The sequence below is a fragment of the Etheostoma spectabile genome, chromosome 9 (genome assembly GCF_008692095.1).
Source record: "Etheostoma spectabile isolate EspeVRDwgs_2016 chromosome 9, UIUC_Espe_1.0, whole genome shotgun sequence".
NCBI lineage: Eukaryota > Metazoa > Chordata > Actinopteri > Perciformes > Percidae > Etheostoma > Etheostoma spectabile.
Genome location: NC_045741.1, coordinates 20,010,884 through 20,021,968, shown reverse-complemented (window position 1 = coordinate 20,021,968; position 11,085 = coordinate 20,010,884).

The window sequence follows — 11,085 nt, the reverse complement described above, 5'->3', positions numbered from 1 at the left end:
GCCACCACACTGTAGGTACAAGTGCCAGGGAGATCATGGATGTGCCAATAATAAGCACATCTACCTCATGTGTTCAGTTGGGTTTAATTTAAGCTTAATATGTCATGAAACTACTGTAGGACCTCAGTTAAATACGGTATTAAATGTGAATAGATAGATGATATGTTTAGTAGTTTACTTGGCTCTGTGAACTATCCCATGAGATGATACTAGACTTTTAAAGATGGTAGTCTGTCAGCAGAGTGGGAACTTTATAACATCAATCCTGACTTACAAGTACAGCAGCAAAGCTGTGCTAAATCTGCTCAAATTTAACTCTCCCCCATACTCTGAACTCCACTTCACAATGCCAAATATTTTTATTTTGCCTGATTTTATTTATTTAAGAATAGTACTTTTTCATTGGAGGTATGAGATTTTTAATTTTACATAGCAATAAAAGGTTTAAACAAAAACGCATTTACTCTTTTTGTTATTTGTTTCCTTAAGGTAGATAATCCCCAGTGTCTTTTTAACACGTTACACTGTTTAAATTAACTATTTCGTTGCGCTCTATTTATCCTCTGAACACACAAATGAACCTTAACTTTGAGTATGAAAATTACAAAGAGAGACAGAGAAGAGAAAATGTATTGTTACATTTTAATATTAGTATTATCTTATTTTTTAAATAATTTGTTTTTTTTTGCCTGCAATGGACAGTTGACAGTGTATAGACAGACAGGAAATGAAGACAAAGGGAGAGGTATGATATGCAACAAAGGCCCCTGGCTGGAATTGAACCAGGGACATTGTGGTAATTATATGGTATGTTCCCTAAGCATGTAGCCATCAGAATGCCCCTGTTATTAAAATATGAACACATTTTATTAAGAATCATTGTGTTGTTGCGTAAAAGGTAATAAGGAAAAATGCAGCACTAACTGAGCCAAGTTCAAGCTAATTACTGTAAACCTATAGAATTATTCTTTTTTTTTTCAGCTCATTAACAAATGTTCTTTTACAATACAGCAAGGAGTAGGAGCTGTGAAACAAATAAATAGGCAAAATCAAGCGGAACTAATTACAAACATTGAACTTTAGTGCTGTCAATCTCTAATGGGTTTTAAAACTTCCTGTCCACCTGATGTTCGTTACTTGAGTAGCTCTCAGGCTATCTGGGTCAGCCTCTGACTGATAACGCATTTCACACCAGAGTCCTGAACTGTCACCTCTGAAATGAGTGCCCCAGCAGCCCTTTCTTGTTCCATCTTGACCTAAAAGACGCTTAAAGTCCGTTTCATTTAGACTTCTAACAGCAGCATGGCATCCATGTTCTTGTGACCTTCCCACCCCTCCATCGTTCCCTCTTTTTATCAGCAGAAGAGGTCCAGGGCGGGACCTTCAGGCTACCCGGCCTCCACCTTTGCCGTGGCCCCTGCAACCAGACGAGAGCGGAGGCTGACATTCTGGCGCTGCGACCCCGGCGTGCTGTCCAAAAATATCTCCCTCAACAGCGGCGCTGCGCTGTTCTGCCTTGTCCTGACCTTTCCACTCGTCACTCTCCTCGGCCACATCCCATCAATTGCTCCATCCCTCTCTCCCCTACCTGCGCGTGGTCCAGGCAGCTTTTGCAGCCAGCCTTTTCTTTTTTAAATCAACACCCAGATGACCCAGTTTCAGGGCCCTGAGCCGACCTCTCTGGCTTGGAGAGTAAAAAAGCGACTGGGAGCTGTGTGAGAGAGGTGGATGGTTCAGATGAGATAAGAAAGTGCGCACGCAGGCACGCAGGCGCAGGCACACACACACACACACACACACACACACACACACACCCTCGCAGATGGCCGGGCTTTTTTTTTTCTCCCCCCTCTTAATCCACTATTTCAAATGGCATGGAGGGAAAAGAGCAGTGTGCTTTCTTCTGTAATTATGACTGGCTGAGTAAGGTGTCCAGAGGCACGGCTGCCCTCCTTTCCCTCTCAAGCGAAGCTTTAAAAGTAGAGCCTATAGTGGTTTGTGTGCTGTCAAATTACCAAAGTGACCTTTCTTATCTGACAAATATTGCCTGTGTGCAGACTGTGTATGAAAAAAGTGTGTCTAGGATTATGTATCTTTCCTACCCATTGTGTGTAATGGCAGCATGTACTGTGCTGTGCTCTGTGTGTGTGTGTGTGTGTGTGGTCTGTGTGTGTGTGTGTGTGTAGCATGTTCACATATGTTCACTGCTGTGTTTTATTAGTTTTTCAGGCCTTACACCTGCCTGTGTGTCCTGACATTTGTGTGTTGTATGTATGTTTAGTCTCAAAGGGACACATCCAGTGACGTGCTGCAGTACATTATGTGTGGTGCCTTGTTTACAACATCTTTGCTCTCAGCAGGGGTCCTGCCTGCTACTGACACATAAACAAACAGATAAACACATGCAAACCCAGGAGCCTGGATGGTCTTCACTCAGCTTGTCCCAGTGGCTTGGGTTATTTATTTATTTTCATTTCCCAAGCTTTTAGTCAGTAGTTAGTCACTCATATATATGTTGCTAGTGAGTGGACAGTTCAGGCAGGGTGTAAAATGATTAAAATATAATTTCTGTTTGTTTATTTGCCTAATTCACATGGTGGCTGTACTTGATTTAAAAACTCATAAGGGAGTAACATAATTACAGGATGAGGTTGTATTTAAATTATGTTGTTTTGTTGTAGGCCTGGATTTGGACTAATGTCGAAATGAAGAGTCCACTAATTCATTAGTAGATCATCATAAAATGAACAAAGACTTTTATTATCAGTTGTTTAAATCATTTACCAAGCACATATGATATCTGGTTTCAGCTTCTCTAACATGGACTGTTAGTTCGATCAGTGTTTCCCACAGGGGGAGCACATGGAGATGGGTGCCATGAAAGAAAAAAAAAGAAATCCCTATGAAGGGGTGTTGTTGGGGAACTACTGTGTTAAGGCACAAGACTCAATTTAAAGGTGTCACCTTGGGCTTTGAGAACTTGTGTTGGCTATCTATAACGTGCTCGTAAACTAAAACAGACGTTAATTAGAACCCATTTTTGGTACTTCCAGCCTAATTTAGCCTCTGACCCTGCTCATCTTTCAGTTAATAGATGAAACAGTAACTGACTGACAGTAATCAATCTGAAGCTGTTTTGATAATCGATTAAGTGTTTCAGTTGTGGAATGAATTAGAAAATATTTGCTGCATATCAAACGTGAGGATTTGAAGCTTTTCTTTGTCATATTTGACAGTAAACTGAATCTCTGTGGCTGTTTCTCGGACCAAACGAGACTTTTGGAATACCTCCTTGAGCTCTGGGAAATTATAAGCTTTTCAATGTTATAGGCAATAATTGTTTATTGCTGCTCTATTCTGAGTTTGTGTTTCTATAGTGAATTCTTTGTCTAAAGACCAGATTGGGTCATCTCTGCAAGGTTTAAATAAATAATTTATATTTGTGAGTGACTGACTGAGACACACACACACACACACACACACACACACACACACACACACACACACACACACACACACACACACACACACACACACACACACACACACACACACACACACACACACACACACACACACACACACACACACACACACACACACACGGAGCTAATCCAAGGTGATATGTGTTTATTCCTGCAGAGGACGTCACGTTTCTCTATTTCTTCAACAAGCACAAAAGGCAACATTAATCAAACAACTTCCTATAAAATGTTGCATCTTGTGCTCTGGAAAATAATACTCTTACATTCGATGTGTATCAGTCTCCATACCCTTGGTTTGCCCTGTTAATTTTACTGCTAAGCCAGTGTTGGTCTGGTTTGCCAGAGTGTGAGTCCTTATAGTGTTTCTTCTTTGATCCACCCATCAGCTCTCTTGCTTTATTTATTATGATTTTTTTACCTCTATATACAAGGAGAAGGGTTGTGCTGAGCGTGCATGCTTTGCTTCACATTCACATGTTAAAACACTTTCACACCTGGGAGCTGTTCAGTGACTGCTGGCTGCACAACGTCTTACAGTGGTTGCTTGAAGAGGGCAGTGAGTTCCTCGTTCACCTTCCCTGCCAGACTTTTTAATACACATTCACACACATAAATTTAAACCAGTGACTTTCTACCTATAAACCAACTCCACTAACCTTTATGGACCCGTCGACCCCGGCTGGGCGTACTTCTACGCAGAGCCGCTGAATCAGACTGCACTGCACCTCTTCCAAATGTTAACCTTGGTTTCAATACTCAAGGAGTCTCCTGTACTTTGTTCCAGCCACAGGGAGTTATAGATGAGCACAGTTCTGCATATGGCCATCATTCACAGCCCCGGGCTCCCCCTGAGTGTGTGTCATGAGTGTGTGTAACAAATGGAGCCGAGCACTAAAGGTATTAATGTGAAGGAACGAGGCCTGTGGTGGAAGTACAGCAGGAAGTCACTTTCTCTCCCATCTGGCCCCTAACAAGATGGAGAGGAGCAGGCAGGTGTGAGCGGTGGTCTGCACCTCCGCTGGCTGGATTAGCACTTCTGATGGGAGAGAAGAGAGGAGGACGAGCGTCTGCGTAAGGCTGTCATTCTCTCTCCATCCCCTCCCTCGTACATCCCCTCGCTTCCTCTGTGATCACTGCTCTCTGCCCCTCACTCTGCAGCGAGCCTGAGAGGGGAGACTCAAAATGAGAATAAATGAGGTGTGGGGAAGCCATTCGGGCAGTGTGCCTGTGTGTGTGTGTGTGTGTGTGTGTGTGTGTGTGTGTGTGTGTGTGTGTGTGTGTGTGTGGGGTGTGTGTGTGTGCATGCGTATGTCTGTACCTGCCTTCTATCATGTTCAGATCTCTTCCTCTAGCTGCAGTGTCTAGCTGTGGAGCCAAAAGAGTGTCCGGGGACTCTTCATCCACTTGCGACTGAGCACCCCAGGGGATGGATTGAGCCTTGCAGGCTGGGATATTATCAATACAGCCCTTCCAGGCAGCCTGGGGGACAGAAGACGGGGCCACTGACTCACTCTGCCTATTAGTCAACTGCTGAGCATCAGTGTTGGGGGAGGAGGGTTTGGGAACAGCTGGTTTGACTGAGCCTCTGCCAACCAGACCTCCATCTTTGTCTCATCCAACTCGAAGTATTCCTGTCTCACCTTGTCTTTTCTTGTTTCCTTCTTCCTCATCCTCCAATTTAATCTCCCTTCTCTGGCCTTGCTCCTTCTCTCACAGTCCTCTTTATGATCTTCACACCATTATTCCGCTCTTTCTCGTTCATTCCCCTGCCTTTGACGGAGCCAATGTGTGCCTACACTTGCAAGATGCTGCCTACTGGGCACCCAGATAGCTCAGTTGGTAGAGCGGGAGCCCATTTATAGAGGTTGACTCCTCGGTGCAGCTGGTCCGGGTTCGACTCCAACCTGCGGCCCTTTGATGCAAGTCCTTCCCCTGTGTCTCTCCCCTTTCATGTCTTCTGTTGTCCTATCAAAATAATGGCTAAAAATAGTCAAAAAACTATCTAAAAAAAAAAGGCTGCCTACTGCTGTAATAACACGTGCCCTGCTCTTCTTAAGAGCTTTGTTTTACGGGGTATGCCTTTAGCCCAGTCTTGTTGCAGAGTCACTCCTCTGTATTTTAAATGTCTTTGTTTCACAGTTCTCTGATATTATAGTTGTGTAATAAGGAGGCTGACCTTATATTTGCATTTCTGAAAATTGGTAATAGTTGAAGCCATCCATGTGTTCAAATTACTTATTTCAGCTGGCATTCATATATAAAATATCGATGAATCCAATGAATATTTGAGGGTAATAGATGTATGACTCACTGAGGTAATGTCAAATATTGGTCATTTTTTTGTTGCTTTCCCCTCTTGTTGCTGCCAACAACACAAATGCTAAATCATTCCCAATCTTCACTTGAACCTTGATGATTCACAGGGACAGATGTCTGGCCGATCTGCTCTTAGCGCCTGCACAAAAGAAACTGGAGAAACCCTCAACCAAAAACCACAGCTCAGACTCTGGAGCCAGCAGCCATTTTGAATCCCTCTCAGATGGCTTAAACAGCCATAACTGTGACCTCATCCTCTTCGAAAACAAGAGGAATTTAAAAATGGTGACCTTGCGAACCCTCTTAAAACTGCCAGCTTTTCCCCCTCCTACGTCTGCAATCCCGTTTGCCTTTCTGACTCCACTTCACTTGTCTGACTGTCTCTGTTACGGCTCCCCAGTTCCATTTTGTCCAAGCCATTATCCTGCAACAATAAGCTGGACACAGGTCACTGGTGTTAATGACCTCTCTGGTGATCCTTTGGGTGTCGCTCCACTCTAGTAAAGTGAAGACAAACATGTCTGGTGTGGTAAATATCCCAGAGTGACTCGCAAAAAGAGTTTCTCTCCAACAGCTCATGAGAGCCAGTCTATGATCAAAAAAATCTCGTATATATGTCCGCGGTAATGTTCTGAGCCTGATTTGTTAGCTTGTGTAACTCCAGCAACATTGTGCTCACGTGGACTAAATGCAGGACTTGTTTTTAAACTTGAGAGGCTAAATAGCATAGTTTTGCGAGATTAGACTCCCAGATTTAGTCAAATTTATGTTTTGGAGTGTTTATATACGCGTGTGTGCGTGTATTTCGGGAAATCAGTGTTTGTGTTTCAAAGGAAATGTGGTAATTTTGCATTAAATCACTTTAGTAAATATAGCTGTTATCTTGCTCCCATTATGTCTCAGAAAGACAGTCTTTTGAAGCTGACATTTTAAAAATGCATACCCACAGGAAGATGCACACCACTCAAGGTCCCTCAAACTTCGGTTTCCATTCAGCGGTGGTAAAACTTGTGTCGCAGCTGCTCAAATTACTTTTGAAGTTAAGGTTGAGCATCAAAAGTAGCTTACATAAATTGATGACTAAAAAACAAACTTTCTTTCAAATGTGAGGCTGACGTTAATTAGCCTAGGTACTCAGTGAGTGCAAATTGTTCTAGACTATCTGCAGTGCAGCTTTTCAGCAACTGAACAAGCTCCGTTTTCCACAATTAGTGGAGCATTCTCACAACGTTCGGAACTGAAAATAATTAGCTTCTCAGACTGCTGGTGTGTCTGCAGCTCGCAGCTTTTAACAGCTTCATCCTTGAACCTGATGCCTTGCCTGTGACACGTCACGTCGATAATTGACATTAGTACCATCTAACAACATGCATGCAGCAAAGAGCTGCAGGTCGGAGTCGAACCCGGGCCAGCTGCGTCGAGGAGTTAACCTTTGTATATGGGCGCCCGTGCTAGATGGAGTAAAATTATTTTAAATACACAATATATGATCAGCTTGTAAAATATACTGCTACGTTTAGATTAAAATACCCAGTAGGCTATATAAAGTAGTTCAAATGTCTCCACCTTGACCAGATACAACATTAAAGTACTGCATGCTGAACAAATCAAATTCTGCTGACTGACAGCAGGTCATGTAGCCCTGTAATGACTCTTACATTTATATTTATCTGGTGTGACAGAGAGCGCACAAAGAAATAACTGATTATAAGAATTATTAGACTAAACACTGACCACCAGTTATGAATTATGACTAACGGGTAAACACAGGGCGAGAAAGAAGTGTCTTGTACAGCAATATTATGGGGTTATTACTGTGGGAGCCCTATGTCACACACATGGTCAAAGTAAAAGGAGTAGGATAACAAACACAACACACACAGTTTTAACTATTGTTCATAAGTAAATGTGAAAATCCTACCATGGTTACCAAATGATTCTCATAAATATGTACATTGCTTATACAGATAGATTATAAGATTGCATCCTGAACAGTACACAACCAGCAAATAGATTTGTTAGCAGTTTAGCTTTTGAATCACGCTTAAACATCACATTGACTACCAAAAATAGTCCACTTGAAACCAGACAGTCTTCTTTTCAGTGGTCTAATGTGGGGTTCAATGGACAGCTTTCACACCAACAAACTGCACTAGCCAAGCAAACACACCAGGGTTTGTTTAAGACAAACCAAACAGGGTGGGGGTGAAAGCACACCTACATGACAATACTAATACTTCTGTACTTTTACTTAAAGTGAGACTGTGTATTCTTTGAATTGTATTTGTTGAATACACTACCAGAGTTTTTCTGCTACAGTCTTGCTTGCTTTGGTATGACCACCAGTAGCTTATGTTGGCTAATGTAACAAAAATATTGTTGTAGTAGATATTATAGTATCTGATATTACACTGAAAATACTGCTCTCTACTTCTATTCATGTAGCATTTACCATTACGCTGTAATTGTGACTCGTCAGCTTTAACCTTTTCAGACCACTGTTCAAAAAATATATATAAAAAATAAAATAAAATTTTAAGACCAGGACGTTCAGCCTACTTGTAATGGAATATTTTCCTAATATGCTCTTGCAACTATTACCTAAAGTGACTATATGTAACGTTTAAATGTTTGTGAAGCTCATACAATTGTCTTAAATGATCTGTAACAACAAACAAGACTAACAGTGTCAAGAACACCATTTTGATATAGACTTCAGTAAGGCCTTTGTAGGGGTTTGATTTATCCCATGCAGTCACAGAATGATTTGCGGTAGGTAGCCGGCGCTACAGTAGCACATTCTGATGGGTCACAGATTTCTTTGTAACACCGGAAAGCCTGTGTTAGTGTATCCAGCCTTTTGAGCCAGGTAAAAGAAGCAGGAGACTTATTTATATCATTGTAATTTAGAAGTTATCTACTGTAGTTATGGCTGATACTGAGGCAGGACCATCACAGAAAATAAGGAAATTAAACAGAGAACTAAAAGCTAAAAGGGAAAGTGAAAAACGCTGGCCGATAACGCGAGTCAGGCTATCAGATACAGATATAGGTATGCGATATGTCTATTTCATACATAAAATAACTTTACAATGCGCAACGTGGTTGTAGGTTATACGTCAGTACATTAATGGTGCAATTTTTAATACTGACAGCTAGTGTTTTAAAATAGTTACTGCAGTACAAATAAAAAATTTTGAACAGAGTCCTCTCCACCGTCCCCTCCTCCCCAGATCCGAAGTTCACATTGATTGCAAGGCTGAGACCGCAGCATCCACAACAATGTTGCTAGAAGCTTTTCTCACATAGCCAGACACTACTTCACAACACTGCAGAGTAGCTAACGTTAGATGCTAACTATATTGACAGTCATAGAAGCCTTTACTTACGTGGAGGTCTGTACCCAACTGACAGACACACTTTTTCGGCTTAGAATAACGGTAGGAACCGCTAAAAAACACAACAACCTTGCCGTCTTCTCTGCCAAACGGACCAACACAGTTTCTAGGCTTAGAATTACAGTAGGAACCGCTAAAAATAATGCGACCTTGCCGTCCTCTCCACCCGACTGAACACACGTTATTGGCTTACAAATATGGCAACAATTGCTTCCCGATTTACGCCCCGCCTCTCTTGCCCCAAAATATCTCACCGTTGTCAGCTATGGAAGCTGAACAGGCTACACATTGTAAACAACCATGGCCCGTTTACCTGGTCCTCTGGTAACATTAGCTAGTAGTTAGAAGGGTTAGCATTGCAGAGTTAGCCAGAACCAGTCGGGATCACTTTACTGGCTGTATCAACTGTTTTTTAAAGTAACTACCTTGGGTACTCTAGCTATAAAATAAATTACCATAACTAATAAAATGCCCGTCCCTTGTGGCCGTAATAAATTAGCTTGAAGCCAATGCTTAGCTACCTGTTCAGGAAGAACATTAGCCAACAGGGCGTCCTTTTGGGCTCCAAGCTGTCTCCATCTTTCCAATACATCCATAAGTTTTTTTTTTTAGGTCAGGTAGAATCTATCTCCGTTGATCCTGTTTGTTTGTTTGTTGCTTTCATGGAAAAACTAACGTACAATAGCTGTGGCGCACTGTGTTTACAGGTATATCTGGCAACCCGGCCTGGCTATCAAACAGGGCAGTTGATAACAACAAACACAAACAGAAAAATACAGTATTTCAACTTAGCATGTTTCCTTAATATCTGATGAAGCATTGAGGTCAGTTTTGGATTCATTACAGTAAATATATTACATGTTGGACCTTCAAATTACGTCCTCATTCCATTTAATGCAGACGTTTTATTCCTTCCCCTTCAACATTACTTGTGTAAAGTGTCTGTGGGTTTCATGAAATGTGAGATATATATATATATATATATATATATATATATATATATATATATATATATATGAAAGTTATTATTAGTTGTTAAAACAAACTCTTAATGCTTTGGTTTGTGACACAGTGATATCCGGTTTAGCTCACTATGCATCCAGAGTAGGCTAAGTTACCATAAGCAACACTGGAAATGCAACAATGCTTGTGTAACTTATTCTTTTATTGCAAATATATAATTTACTGTCCGAACAAATTTATCACAACTGTATGACCTCCCCGTGACGCTAACTCTGTAATGTACAGTGGGCAATACAGCACCGTAAAGAAAAGAGCTTTACAACAACAGGAGTGGTAACCCTAACCTTATCACTTTTGTGCACAGGGGTTGCTAGAATCAACACAAGCTGAAAGTTACATATAGCCACTTTAAGTACTGTAAATGATCTGAATATGTTATCCAACACTGTCAATACCAATACTGTAACAGTCATTTGTTCTGTTAAAGTTCAAATCTACATTCTCCACATTGAAGGAGGCTCACTATAATTATCAATATAATTACTTTAATTACTGATCTTTTAAAACAACAAAAAACAACTACACTGGAGCTGTTTTACTCTGCTAATTACAGACATAATGGACACAGGCTATATGTTAGCCTTCAAATGACCTGTCACACACACTCTGAAACTTATAATTAAGATGATTAATTAAAAACATTGTTGTTTCTGATTATTTTACACTACTAATGTAGTGACACTACAGCTAAGTAAGAGCTAGGGCATATGCAACACGTGAGAAAGTATTATAGGATAAATATGGTGATTCTATTACACATCTTTGTTATTGTCAACTAACCATGAGAAGACCAAAACCAACAATGATTTGATTCTACGATTAAAGGAGAATTACAGACAATTTTTATGTTAATCTTGATTGCT